At 42.4% G+C, this 15,450-nt stretch overlaps 1 pseudogene; it reads right to left on the bottom strand.

Moving 5' to 3' along the window:
* Positions 1-15,214, bottom strand: part of LOC127489925 (proteasome assembly chaperone 3 pseudogene) — a 31,562-nt pseudogene extending 16,348 nt beyond the window's left edge.
* Positions 15,215-15,450: the final 236 nt, after the last annotated feature.

The raw sequence follows: 15,450 nt of genomic DNA, 5'->3' as shown, positions 1-15,450 counted from the left end.
TTAATGGCTTCCTGCCCTACTTCATCAAAAAGATAACATGAAGAAGTCCTAGCATATGCAACACCCCATGGACCATTACATCAATACCAACACTGATACCTCATAATATCCTATTGAAAGAGTAAAATAGGATGATCTTATTGGAAGCCTTTGTATGACAAATACGCAGCTGAGGGTAACAGATAAACACAAGGATCAATGAATTGCCATGTCAATCAAATATTTAGGGTCTTTGGGCCAATGGAAAACTTGAAGTAAAGAGTCACAGAGCAAGTCTCTAGGATTTTGGATCAAGAATGCAATGGACACAGGCAATGCACCTGTAGTGCATGAATAAACACCTTTAGTCAAACAAATTCTAGCATGCTACTGACTCTAGTATAAAATGGAACTCCTGCTCCGGGGGACTCCTTGTCACCTATAGTGAGCTGGATTCTGTTAGAACACCCTGTATTTACACACACAACAACAACACAATTTCCAAGATACAAAGAGTGAGATAACAGGAGCATGAGTCACAGCAGCTGGGGTCACAGCAGCTGCATGAGTGGGTAACCTTGACACCCATTCTTTCCACCACTGGTGTGCAAACATTGTCTCTTGTCACACCCATTGGCCATGGGGATGATCCTTATGCCAGATGATAAAGAAGGAAGGATCCAGAGCTTGGTTCACAGGCGAGCTGGCTCTGAATTAATTTGGACCAAAGACATGAATAGCAGCTTCCTTTGAAGGTGCTCTTGGAGGACTGCTGTTAGGAGAAATCCTCTTAGAGAAGAGAACCCATCTACACACTTGTTACAGAACGAGAAGTGTCCTAAAGCTAATCATAGTTCATAAGCAATAGCCAATACAGACTGATGTGAAAGAACAAATTTTGCAATTAGAGGAACAAAAAGGTGTAGTGGAGATGCATATGGACAGACACCTGGAGTGGTACTGATGAAGATCTTGAGTTGCATATTAACGCCGTCAGAGCCCATTCAGCCCAGGAAAAACACTAACCAACCAACTGTACAGTGAGTCAGCCCGTCCATGTCAGCCAGTGTTCTTCCATAGATTAGTGCTGGCACAAGGCACATGACAAATGTGATCATGGTGGCAGGGCTGGTGAGACCACACATGCACCCAACAGCATAATCTCCTAGTGACAAGGCTAGTGTTGCTGCTGAGTGTGTATGTCAAAGATGTAGACCAACACTGAGCCACCGATAGGCAGACAATCCACACTGAAAATGCTGGTAATTCATTCTGAGAGAACTTGGTAGTTAGTTATTTTTAGGTATTAATTATACTTTCCCGCCTGCTGGGTCTCAGACAGTACCACTGACTGAAGGCTTAAGGAGGATTGGATTCATGAGCACAGGGTCACACAAAACAATGAAAATTCAATGCGAAAATCACATCACTTACCAGCAATCCAGGCCAGGGAGTGAGTCCATAACCACAGAAGTGATGATAACAGATACTACATCACCCAAAATCTACTGGCCTAAAATAGCAGAGGAACATTAGAAACACAGCAGAAGCACCAGGTCATTGGTAGATGGAGGAGGAAGTGCTATTCTGCAGAAAGCAGTACACATGCCAGTCTATGACATGCTATATTCCCAGCAGGAAGAAAACACGTGTTCGAGCATAATGGAGTGCAAGCTCTCATCACAACTCCTTGAAAGCTCTAAGAGAGCATAGTCAGTTTTCGGTGTAGTATAGATTTCATACCTAACAGGCTCTGAAGCTGGCAGGTTCCTCATCTGGTGGTCCCAACAAGGCTGACTCTACCAACAATGGATCATATAGAAGATAAAAAGAAGAAAGGAAGGCACTATTATTGCTTATGTGTAAATGTAAATACTAGCTGATAGCAAAAAAAAAAAAGGGGAGAGAACGGTCCAACATGGGAAGTGAGATACACAGCAGACCCATAGAATGGCAGATGTCCTAAACAGCACTCTGGCCTCAGAATCAGCCCTTAAGGCACGCAGATCTGGCTGAAAAGCCCATGAGAGTATCTCAGGCATGGAAAGCCAAGACACTCTGAGGGGAAAAAAATGACCTAAATGAAAGATCTCCGCGAGTGAGATCCCAGTGGAAAGAATGGGTCATCAAAGAAGGAGGTACCTTTCTCTGAAGGGAGGAGAGAACTTCCACTTTGACCATGGCCTTGTCTAAATATGATCAGAGTCGGTGAACTCAGGGGGCTTCCATAGCCTTGGCAACTCATGACAAGAGCCTAGGGTGATTACTGGCGCCATAAACAAGAGTGTCAATTTGTTAAGTCAACAACAGGAGTCACTGTGCACTTACTCCTCATATAGGATCTTTGTCCTTAATGTGCTGTACATTGAGATTTAATGCTATAACTAGTACTCAAAAAGTATTGTTCACTTTATGTTTCTGTGTGGGAGCAAACTGTTGAAATCTTTACTTAATATATGCTAAACTGATCTTCTGTATATAAAGAGAATTGAAAATGAATCTTGATGTGAATGGAAGGGGAGAGGGAGTGGGAAAGGGGAGGGTTGCGGGTGGGAGGGACGTTATGGGGGGGAAGCCATTGTAATCCATAAGCTGTACTTTGGAAATTTATATTCATTAAATAAAAGTTAAAAAAAAAGAAGAAAGGAAGGGAGGGAGGGAGGAAGGGATGAAAAAAAGAGATAGATCATCTATAATGAATAAGTAGACATTTTTCTTCTTACTATTCCACAAACAAAATGGTATAACAACTATTTATGTAGCACTTGCATTAGGTATTATAAGTAATACAGAGATTATTTAAAGTACATGGGATATCTCAAAAACTTAAAAAACAGAGAAAGAGAGAAAAAGAAGGGGAGGGAGAGAGGGAGAGTGAGAGAGGGAGGGAGGATGGAAAGGAATACCATAACCTTAGAATTATATCTATGAACTACATTGCATCTGTTCTCTTTGTATTAATATGGCATTAACATGAAAATAAATATTCTACATCAATTTAAAGACAATTACATAATATAGAAAAAAGAAACAATTTGAACCTTCACAATAATTCTAAATACAGCTTTTTTGTCCTTCCTTTTAAGAGGTAAAAAATGGAAGCACAGAGATATAACATAAAGTGATATTGCATAAGAGATCTCCAAAGATTCATGGAAAATGTGTATTATCAAAAATATGCATGGATTTCAAATGTTTTACACCAAAATAAACTTACCTTTTAAGTTACAATAAATAAATAATAAAACTGAAGAAAAATAAACAATAAAAATCCATTCTGACCATCTAAATAATAATAATAACAAAGTGCAAGGGAGACTATGTGAAGGTTGTGTGCAAATACTATGCCATTTAACAGATGAGCCTTGAGCATCCATGGATGTTGGTACCTGTGGCGGCTGCTGGAATCAATCCCTGCATGAATACTGCGTGCATTTTCACCCAGAATTCTGCACTATCAATTATGCATGTTTATAAAATAGTCATTGAGATTTGCATAGACTCAAAGACACATCCCATATGCCCTTCTGTAGGTAGTCAAAAACACACATTCATGAGAGACAGAAAGATAGAGAGAAGTTAGTAAAAACAAGGGTCTCCTGTAATTAGAAATTCAATGCGTGGGGGAGGAGTTATCTCCAGGTGATGGTGAGGGGAGAAGAAGTTGACAGCTGTGCAGGGTGCCTAGCAAAGTTGCCATCCCAATGGAACCTCAGAGAAGTCTTCAAGGAGAGGAGAGATTCATATGACTGCGTGTGTCCAACTGCATTATGAGATTTTATTTCTGGGTAAAGATTTTGGGTGGTGTTAGTAACAATTAATAGAAAAAATGATGAAAGAAATGAACAAGAAAACTTCAGGGAAAACAAAGCTGTGCAGGAAAACTCACCAAAGTGCTGTGAGTCTTTCAACTGTCTGTAATTTTTACATAGTTATGAGATAAACACAAATTTTAAATCCGTGTATTAATCATTTTTTCTTTGGAAGGAAGAAGCTTTATTTCAGCTGGGAGTGTGGGAGGGTCCGGGTCCTATTTCAGGCAGTCCTGTTGGCCTGGTGCCTGCTGAGGACAGACTGTGTGGGGAGGGGTCTTATGGTGATCCAGGAAGCAGAGACACAGGCACACTCTTCCCCTGCCCAGGAAATGCCACCATGATTGCATCACAGGGTTCCATGGGATCAGTCAACTGTAGTCCAGTCGCTTCCCAAGGTCCCACTGCAGACATCATAACTGGGCCATGCCCCAGCCCTGGTATTTCAGCCTTTAGCATTACTCCATTAACAAGTAACATAAAACTCAGGTTTCAGTGTCTGTGTGATTTGGGGAGCCAAATCCCACTCAAACCATAGGACAAGCTACAATGAAAATAAAGGTAGGTGAGGAGGAAGATGGGCCAGGAAGTGTACCCAATAGGGTGTGCCCAATTCTGGAAAAGCAGCGAATTCTCAGCAAGTGCTGAATTCCTACCGAAGTGTGATTTGGCAGAGTTAGCCTACATGTTCATGCAGTATCAAAAATAACTCAGTTGTATTTGCCTCAGAGACATTGGTGAGTACTGGCCTCCTTTTATGCTCATGTCACCTTTATAATTGACTTGTGATAAATGTTCCTCTGGTCAAGAAATTCCAAGAAATGTTCTAGTTTCCCTAAGGAAATTTAAAAAAACCCTGTTTTTGTTGTTTTTACTCTTTTCCTACGAGCACCAGGAATCTGAGAGCAGTCGGTTTTCGCTCTGGCTGGGAATGCTAATTAATGCAGGGTTTGCATTGTGTTACATATTTACCATGGGTACAGATTGTTCTGATGCTCCTCTTGCACACTAACTTCGCCCCTGATTCATTAAATTTTCTGACCTTCATTTTTCCTGTCTCCCTGATTTCTTCATTTAAAAATTCTTAGAATGGCTATGTTTCTTCAAATCCTCTTAATTTATTTTGTCTTGGAATGAGACAAGATTAAAAACAAGCATATAAATAAATGTAACTTTGGACCATTAATAAATTTTGGATGTGCTTTTCATAATGACTTCGCCTGTTGATACTGTGCTGTCACCATGTCTTCCTACTGGAGCATAAATTTACAAACATCATGCAAATGCATTATTTGTAATAAAACTGACTAATGGGCATTAAAAGCTAATTATTTCTATGCATCTGCTGACTATGGCTGACAATAATCATGCATCACTCAGATTTGTGGCTATGTGATTGCCTTAGTAAGATTTTAATCACTCATTAATTTATGGATTACAATGTGCATTTTGGGCACCTGCATCCCTAAACTGCCTTGGACTTGTAAATCAAAAAGCCAGGGAATGTGGAAGCTCTGGCGACACAGGCTTCCTTTCTAAATTGTGTCTTCACGCCAATGCCTACTGCAGAGACTTAGAGGGGATCGGACCACCCATAGAACATACTGGATGCAATTGATCTATTCCACTGGTGAATTACTTCATCCTTTGTTTTATACAATAGCACATCATGCATTTTTATGCTATTTTTTTCAGTTAATCACTTTGTGGTAGCCTAACCTCTCTGAAGCAGAGGGCAAATGCAAGGAGCATGACTTCATATTTAGGTGGAAGTGGGCTTAAATCCCAGTTCCGTTGCTTACTTGTTGCAAAACCTCAGGCAAGTCAGTCAGTGTCCTTGAGTCCTTACCTATGAACGTATATACATATATACATATATGTTATATATGTGTAAGTATATATTTAAATATATTAAATTAATGCATATCACATTGATATCTAAGCTATAAATACGCATTAAATGTATAATAAGTTTAAATTCATGTATATTAAATATATGTTTAAATATACATATGTGGGTGACACTAACGGTCCATTGTTATCAGATATATGGATTTTGATACAGAACAGACCAGTGTCTTCCTAGCCATGGCAGGAATGAGTTTGGGGAAAGGAACAGTAACTAATTCCCACCTGGAGCTCTGAAACAAGCATCCTTCCTGGACAAGAGACAGGCTGGGGAGTGCTGCCCCACCTCCTGCCAAGTTGTGCTACTACGTGGCTGAAGGAAGAGGCTTTCCTGGCTCAGGACCCCTTCAGGAAGGAGAGAACCAGTCTGTTTCTCCCCCTCCACTCTCCAGCTGTGTGCAGCAGCCCCTGATCACAGTGACTCCAGCTGGGGAATCGTCACTACTGCACAGAGCTGTCAGTAAACCCAACCAGGGCAGGCAGGGAATGAGAAGCAAAATGCTGAGTTATCTGTTTTGACATGCCCTGTACTTAAAAGAACAAGAAAAAATACAAATTTTTTCATATGTATAGAGAACTGGAGATTCAACAAACAATTGCTGGCAGCTGGACGACCACACTGAGAGGACAAGGAAAACAAGTCCTCCTTCTAGCAAAGCGGCACCCAGTAAAGTGCAGCAGACACGGGGCATTTTTTTAGGGGCCATGTTGATAGTAGAGTTTAATCTGGGAGGTGGCTGTTAAGACAGCACCCAGGTAGACAATGAAAATGATGAAAGTGAATCCCACTCCCTGGCTGTCATCAAACAGCAGACACACACGGATCCCACATCATAGAAGGGCAGACAGCAGCAATGTGGGCTCTGTGAAAGCATTCTGTCATGTGGCAAAGCAAGACACAGTAACAAAGACAGGGAGGAAAGCTTATTTTTTGAAAATGATTTGATAACAATTGTCAGAAAAAAAATAGCATCTGCTTTGTGTGCTCAGTATCTAGAGAAGTGTGCTAGCCAAGAAGCTAGATGGAGTTTCTGTTGACCCAGTAGAAGATAAGGCTTAACAGGAGCTGAAGAGTTGGGGCAGGGGATGAGGAATGCAATGAAACTACAATATAAAATCAAAAATTAAAATATACGTTGGAGGCAATAAAAAGCTCAATTAATATTGGTGAGTCAGGGATGAGTTCAAGCATCAGCAAACAGCAACCTCCAAAGGTCAAGTTCAGCCCTTTATCTTTATGTTGCCCATGAGCTAAGAATGACTCTCTTATTTTTAAATGGTTGTGAAAAAATTCAAAGAATAAAATTCTGTGTGACGTGTGAAATTTATATGAAATTCAAATTTCAATATCATATGTAAAGGTTTTTGGAACATAAGCATCCCTCCCCTAATCATTTTCATATTATCTAGAGTTAATTTCCTGATGAGAAAGTGGAGTATCTAGGACAGAGACCATATGGGTTGCAAAGCCTAAAAAATATACCATTTGATTCTAAGTAGAGAACATTTTCCAATTTCTGATGTAGAGGACTGATTAACCTGAAAATCCTATGTTCAAAAGTTTCTTTTTTCCCTTTGCTGTGATTGTATCATTCACTTGATATAGTTAGATTGTTTCTGTTTGCATTCCATTGTGGAATTTTTCCCTTCTATTCTTGCTAATTTTTTTTTGCAGTTGGTAGCTATTACCATAATTCTAAAAGTCAAAATTGTACAAAGTAAGTACACCCCAAGAGTCACTTCTCTCTGCCTATTTCTGTCTTATTCCCTTCGCTAATCCTTTCCACTCTTTGCCCATCCATGCTTGGAAGGTAACAATTTCTGACTTAGGTTTCATGTCAGTGCATGTGTACCTTTGGCACAGATGAAGATGTATGTACATAGTTTCTTATTTCCTCTTCTTTCTTGCACAATTCATAACCTACTGTACGCACTTGTGGCACTTTACTTTTTTCTCGCTTACATCCTGAAAATCACTCAATTTCAGTTCATATAGATCTTTTTCATGCATGTTTATAGTTGCACGGTACTCTACTGTGTAGATGTGTCATAGTTTACTCAAGTGCATTCTTGTGTTCCATGTGCAGGCAATTTAGGTTACTTCCAGGATTTTGCAATTACAAACAATGCTGCCATGAATAGCTGTTTTCATTTGCATTTCTGTACTGTTGGAAGTAAATTACTCTTATTTTATACTGAAAAATCACATAAGTTCAGAGAAGTTATACTGTGGAATGAACAATGCAGCCTTGAAGCCTATTTCGCTTTAAGAATTGTCTTTTGTTTTGGTCAATTTGTTCCCACTGGTATCAGGAGATAAACTTTAGACAGCAGAAAATAAGAAGGGGGTGCTTCAATAATGCAGACTCAATGATTTGGTCATGAGAAGAAGCTAACATTTAGATACTAGGTGAGTCTCAAGGAGGACATGGGATGCAGAAAATGCTGATTTATTCAACAAATATTTGCTGAGAACCTATTATTTGTCAGGCATGTCTCTTGGGCTGATGCAGCAGTGAACAATGGAAAGAAAGGAAACCCGTGAACTCCACTTAAGAATATCAAGATGATTTTAAGTGTGTGGGGGGTGGGATAAACAAAAAATATGTAACCAGATAGAATTGTATGTTAGAAGATGGTCAGGTACCACAAAGATAAAGTGGGGAAGGTAGAGTGCATGGTGCCTCATTAGTAAATTCCAGGGGCAGAGAGCCTCTTACTGAGGGGGTGAAATTTGAGTAAAAGCCTGTAGTTGATGGAAGATGGATGTCTTGGAGATCATTCCAGACAGAGGTAACAGACGTGGTCTCTCGAGCATAACCGAATGATGTTCTCCCGGAGCAACCAGGAAGCCACAGACTCTGGAGAAGAGTGACCCACACATGGAGAGCAGTGGGAGACAAGAGTAAAGGCAGATGATGGCACGCACAACTTGAAAAATATTTCAAATAATTCAGAGTGAAGTGGAAAACCACTGGAAAACATTCAACAGGGGGAGATAGGTCCAGGGTTTTCTCCTGAGAATCGTCTTTACAGTAGCTGGTACACACTCAGGTATTTGCTGCGGGTCTGTTGGGTGAATGAGCAAATCAATGTATGACTAGTGTTTTAGGAGCTAACTTTCCACAAACATGCCCCTTTCTTTCAAAACGACTAAAAGACAATGGATCAGTCACAGCAGAGAGAATGACCTTGGTCCTTTGGTGCCCAGCAAATTCCCTACATATTTTCAGTGCTCTATAAAATATATGTCTTCATTCCACTGTCTCACAGGAGCACAGATAAGAAATATATATAACAACTAGAAGTGATATGTGGGCTGGCTTATTCCTGTGCAACGAAATGTCCCAAATTCAGTGGCTTAAAAGGAAACAAATTACTTATTGCTTATCTTCTGTGGTCTGAAATCCAAGTACAGCGAAACTGTGTCCTCTGGGAAAGCAAGGTGTCGACTTACTACAGGAGTGACAATCTTTGTAAGGAACCTGTCCTTCCCACACTCAAGGAGAGGGAACTACACAAGGGTAGGAGACCCTGTGGATCATTTTGACAGGGTGGACATTCTTCATCATGAGACCCTGCGGGCTCCCATCCTGTACTGCGGAGCCAGGAATCCGCTGAAGAATGACATCAGCAGTGAAAGCAGGAAGCTTGGGTGGAGGGTGTTGCACTTTCCAGGATGGGGGCACAGCAGATTGGCTTAGTGACCTCTAGTAACTCATTTCCAATATATTTATTTTTCCCATGGGAGAAAATTTTCCTTTGGATTCTCACATCCCTAATGTGGTACAACCAGAAGCACTAGAGGTAACTATCTCTTCAAGGGTGCCTGTATTGGAAGCAGAGGGCAAGTTTGTTTACTGTCACAAAAACTTGAGATAATGGTGTCTCCCAGGGGAAAATTGGTACATGCTTGCTCACAATTCAGCATCGAGTATTTGTGTTCCTGTGCGGCAAACCTATTGCGTATGCAGTCTCCACCCAGGTCCCCTGCTGTGTTGTCTCCATGAGAAGTCAGCGCCAGGGGAAACAGCACAACCATGAAGCACATGCCGCTTACTCTGTTGGAAGTAATGAAGCCTTTTGCATCTGACCAAGGAGTCTCATTTCTTCTCCCAGCACCCATGAAACTAGCAGCTAACTTGTTAGCTAAATCACAGCCCCTGCATGGTTCTTAACATTTCCCCATAGTCTTTGTAGGAGGGATCTCCCAACTTCACTTCCTTGGCACCATGACTTCAGGTATCATTTCTTCTTTGAAAAGTCTCTAACCTAATCCTTGCTCTTTTCTATAAAACGTCAACTATATTCTCCTCTGCATTACCTTTTTTGCAAAGAATGTATTTTTATTTGAGAGAGAGAGAGAGAGAATCCTCTTTTTGCAGGTTCACTCCCCAAGTCAGCACAGCAGTCATGGGTGGGCCAGGTCAAAGTCAAGAGCCAAGAATTCAGTCCAGATTCCCCACATGGCTGGCAGGAATTCAAGCATTTGAGCCACCCTCTGCTGCTTCCCAGGCATAGTAGCAGGAAGCTGGGTTGCAAGCAGAGTGGCCAGGGCTCTTGCTGGAACTTTGCTATGGGATGCTAGCCTCCCAAGCAGTGGCTTAACCAGTTGTGACTTAAAAGGCCCATCCTTGTATTAATTTTAAAATTATGCCTGTTTACCACCAATGCCAGAACAAAAGGAAAAATATCTTCCCTTAAAAACAATCCTTCAGAAAATAGGGAGGTGCATTTATCTAATTCTGCATAAAATCTATTATATGGGACTCTTGCCAGTATTTTATTTTTCAAATCAGAGTAGTATTGGAAGAAGAGATATTAGTATGAAGCAACCTCAGTAAACATTGGTGTTGGATCCCCATAGAAATCACCTAATGGAATTATTAACAAAGACGGCAAGGATATGTAATGTAGGTATAATTACTCTTCTGAGGGAAGGGGGTTTGGTTATGACCTCTCAAGTCCATTCCTTGCATGTTGTCACAAATGAGGCTTTTAAAACCATTTTAAGAAAGCAACAGAGTAAGAGATTTATGTGGTGAAGATCATGACCAGTGAATGGAAACTGTGGCTTGGGACTAAATTCCCCATGACAACATCTTCTAAAGATTCAAGAAGAGTTGGCTGTCAGCTCAGATGGAAGTAACCACGAGGCTGGATGACTTGGTGAGCCGCCGATGAGGACGGCATGGCAGTGCTGACACACGAAGTGTTTGAAATAATTTGTATCACGAATTGAGGAACAAAAATCAGTACGTTTTTATAAATGATGTGGTTTTTGATGTATAGCTAACATGAAATGAAAATACTTTATGATTCGGTCAACTTAGCTACTTGTACAAAAGTACTTCAAAAAGTTGGCTAGGAAATGGAGTTAAAAGATATGTTTATTTTGGTCCAAAAAGTTTTGAAAGCCATGTATAGCTTTTTTATAATTTGAATTTTCATGAACTTTTGGAAGCACCTGAAGCAGATACCATTTGTGTGTGCATGCACACACATGCATGTATAATATGATTTTGGACTCTCAAATTGGGAATATGGGACACTCATTGTGCTCACAAAGTTTTAAAAATTTTACCATAGATGTTAAACACTTCCTGCCTTATGTAGCTGATGGATAGTGTCCTCTTCTGCGTGAGGTGGAGTTCCGGAGCGTTGCGCCCTCAGTATCCTGCAGAGTGTTTGACCCACTGTACACAGAAAACTTCTTCATCACCAGACATTTTATTTGCAACTAAACTCTTCACCTGAGGCATCCAATCCTCTCTATAGAAGATGGTGATTTAATGAGCCAATCTCCATGCCCTTCTGGGTGCAGACTTTCCAAGGGCCATTCTCCCAGCAGCTTCTGGGGCTCACTGCTGTAACTGCCTGCAGTCTCTCCTCGGAGGCCTAATCAAGAAAGCCTTCCAGGGCTGAATGGCCCCTTTGTGACCGTCCCTGCCTCCCCCCTGGCAGAGGGGCTGGGGTTTCTGTGGGAAGAAGGGTAGCTCATGCTTTATGGCGTGTTTTGCTAATGTGAGAATCAAAGGCCTTGCAGGTGTTAATGGTGGCAGCAGTGCAGAAGGTGCAGGGTGACCTAAGTTGGTCCTGGTTTCTGTTGGTGTGACTGCCCCTTTTGGCACCAGCTAACTCTTAGTTTCCTTTCACCTTCAGTTGGAATGAACCTGGTGAGCTGAGGCAAAGTTTCCTAGGGATTAGGAGGTAAATCTGATCTTCCTGGACCCCAGCTCCCAGGGTTGGAAATCAGGAGAGTCTGGGAGAGAAGCAGCTGCTCCCTCCTGAAAGCTAAAGCTGTACCAGGTTCAACACATGATGGGGGAGAAAGCCTGCTTGTGGTCTCCTAATTACAAATGAGGGCCTGTCTCTCTTCATTCATGTTAATTAATGTGTTGCCTTGTTCCACCAGAACAGAAGCTAAATGACTTGGTCTGCCCTGCTCATGAAATCCTCAAGTTCAGAGCTCTACCCGGCTGGCTATGCTGCCTGGTGGCCTGGGGACAGCCCATCCCAATTATCACCTCCAGAATAAAACCATTCAATTCTCTGCAGAAACAAATGACATCACCAAGAATCGCCTCATGATCACGTGCCATTTGCTTCTTCCTGGGGACTTCTACCTGAAATGTGTTTCCTGTAATTCTAAACAGCCTAGTGAAGTGGCCAGGAAAGGTGTTAGGATTGGTACTGGCCAAATGGGAACATGGAATCTCACAGCAGCAAGCCACTTCGTATGGATAATGAAGCCCATTGGGTGGACTTGATCTGGTCCTGGGTCTCAGATTCCCTGAAAGAAAACTCCTAAGAGAATCACCTCCCCCATGGTCACCCAACAGTGGCTTTTCTCCCACATCCACAGAACTGGCCTCAAGTATCAAGGGAAGGGCAACGTATTTAGACGGAGTTAGCTGCATGGTTTACTGTGTGTTATTTAATATCTCAAAAACTCAGTTAACTATAAACTTAAAAATGGTGCTTTTCATGTGGAATTTCTGGAAACTATAAAGCCCAAAATACAAGAAATGTGCCTACAGATACCCAATAAACATGAATCCCCTTCTCCTTTTCATGAAGAGACACACTTCTCCATCACCAGAAATTTTATTCGCAGACCTCTTGAAAGACATGGCTATGGAAAAACATAAGAGAAACAACAGATTCACATACAAAGTTCAACGTCATTGCCGGGTTGGTGAAATGGTCAGGAGGACCTCACAGTTTGGAGTTCCCAGCCCTGACACATGCCAGGGTCCCTGTGGCTGTCAATCTGACATCCCGGGTTGTAGTCTCACTTGTCAGACAACAGGACCTCAGACACAAATAAATGCTCTCGTTGTTGCTAAAAAAAAAAAAATCCCCCAACAGGATGGGACAAGGCAGAGGAATCAAGGACAGATTCCTAATCATCAGCAGCCTTCTACAAGCTGCAGCTCAGACTCCAGAAAGTCCCGTGCCCTGGAGAGACTCCCAGCTCCCCCTGTCACCCTGTTCGTTTTGCTGCTCTCTGGGTAGGAGGCATACATTGGTGGACGCTCCCTGCACATTCCTGTTGTAAAGCTGCAGTTTGGAAGGTGCTGGTCTAGTCAGAAGGAAGAGTGTCCTTCTGAGATGCACCAGGAGTGCACTCTCCCAATAGATGAAGTGGTCTGGGCGAAGTATCCTAGTCTAAAGCCAAAGAGGGAGAAGAGGAGTAGAGTCACATCTCTGTAGCTAACTTCTAGAACATTGTCAAACTGTTGCTGTTGAGCTTCACCCCTAGCTACTTGCACAATTTCCTCTTTAATCTCCATTTTGTTTAAGCTCAGGCGAAGTCAGACATAACACGCTTCTGATTCAGCCACTTAGTTCACTAACATGTTGCTTTGCATAAGTAATTAATAGTGAAGAAAGTTCTCGAGCACCATGAGTCTTTTGGGGGGAAAGAAGACACGCACAGCTGGGGAGCTGCCCCACACCCCTAAATGTGGCGACACACAAGCTGGGTGCAAAGTAGGCACTTGATGCGTCCAGGTGCCTCAGTGGTGAGTCAGGCCATTGCCCTCCACAGGTCTGCGAAGCGGACTAAGCCTCCAGTCTTGAAGTTCCTGGGGCAGACAGCAACAGCTGGGGACAAACAGGACAGGTGTGGTGAGGTCTCGTGTGAATGTGGGAGCTCTGGTTCAAAAACTATTTAAAATTTGATGGTGGTGACAAATGTTCATTAAATAAAGCACGGTGCCTTTCTGAGAACAGGACCTTGGGCAACAATTCAAGGAACAACTGTGAAAGGTCTTCAGATCCAAGAATCTTTCAAAGATTCTTTAAAATTAGCATTCAGGCTTGGGCATTGGCACAGTCATTGTGACACCTGCATCCCACATTGGAAGGCCTGAGTTTGAGTGCCTGCTCTGCTCCCTGTTCCAGTTTTCTTCTGATGTGCACCCTGTGAGGTGGAAGGAGATGGGATGGCTCAAGTACTTCAGTCCCTGCCACCCATGTAAGGGACCTGGATTGAGTTTCATCCAGTCCTAGTCTCAACTGGGTTTTTGGGGTGCATTTGGGAAGTGAACCAACAGATGGGATCTCTCTCTCTCTCTTTCTGCCTTTCAAATAAACTAACATAAAAATAAGAACTCAGGAACACAGAGATTTCTGAGTGTAACGTATTAACAGCCTGGAGAAGCTTTTCAAACATTCACCCCTTCACTTATCACATGTTTGACGAGGGTCTACCAGGTACACGACTTGAGGTTAGGAATGCAAAGCCCCAAAAAGACAGACAATTGCTTGGTTTTTCTATATTGCAGCATAGCAGACAGTATTTTATGGAGAAGATATGGGGGCCCCCATGGGTGGAGAGAGAGAACAGAGAGTATCACATTCTACTGAGTGATAACTGATCTAGTCAAAGCACACACAGAAGCCATGTCACCTTTGTCACCTGGTCACATTGGAATGACTGCACGATCTAAAAAGATCCCAGGAATTGAGTATTTTTTCAGCTGTTAATTTCCTAAGCATAAGAATTCCAGGTGTAGATATCTACAAAGAGACATGAAGATAGCACAGGCAATGACACCGCAGGAGAAGGCAGTTTTCCCCAAGCCATGGTGGGCAATGCTTCTGCCAGCCTGGAAAGACAATGGCTCCACACACAATTTCTCTCTGATACATCCTAGTGCTTTATTCCCGCAGGTGTGATCCAGTACATTATAACCTAAGACAGTGGTGTGAGGTGCACTCTATTTTTTTTTTTTTTTTGCCATTCACATTTCACAGAGATTATTTTATTCCAGTCAACCACACATCAGAAACGCCTGTGGAACTTTACGCCTGCAGCTCGGGGCCCTCACTCCTGCTCAGTGAACTTAGAACTGCGAGGACTGACACTCCGCCCCTTCCCACTGCACACACATTCTACTGAGGGCCGCTGGCTTACCTGAGGAAATGATGGAGTGTGTAAATGAACCCAAACTAACAAAGGGTCCCCAAACGTTCCTAAAGAGGATGTATTTCTTCACGTGTTTCATGATCGCTAGCGAGAGGGCGGGGGGGGGGGACCGCCACCCGGAGCCGGGTGTGTGGCACGGGGTAGATCTGAGACTCTGCATGGGACAGGGGCAGGCGAACGCCAGATGGGACGGGCACCATCATCAGCTGGTTTCCTTCTCAGTTACTGGGCAAGGGCACGGGACACGCGTGCCACTGAACGTTACCTGACCTCTAAAATGATGTCTGTGAAGTATCACCGAGAACAATTCAAAAT

This window comes from Oryctolagus cuniculus, chromosome 2 (genome assembly GCF_964237555.1).
Source record: "Oryctolagus cuniculus chromosome 2, mOryCun1.1, whole genome shotgun sequence".
In the NCBI taxonomy this organism is placed as follows: domain Eukaryota; kingdom Metazoa; phylum Chordata; class Mammalia; order Lagomorpha; family Leporidae; genus Oryctolagus; species Oryctolagus cuniculus.
Note: the sequence above shows the minus strand (reverse complement) of the source record. Positions and strands in the feature narration are given on the sequence as shown.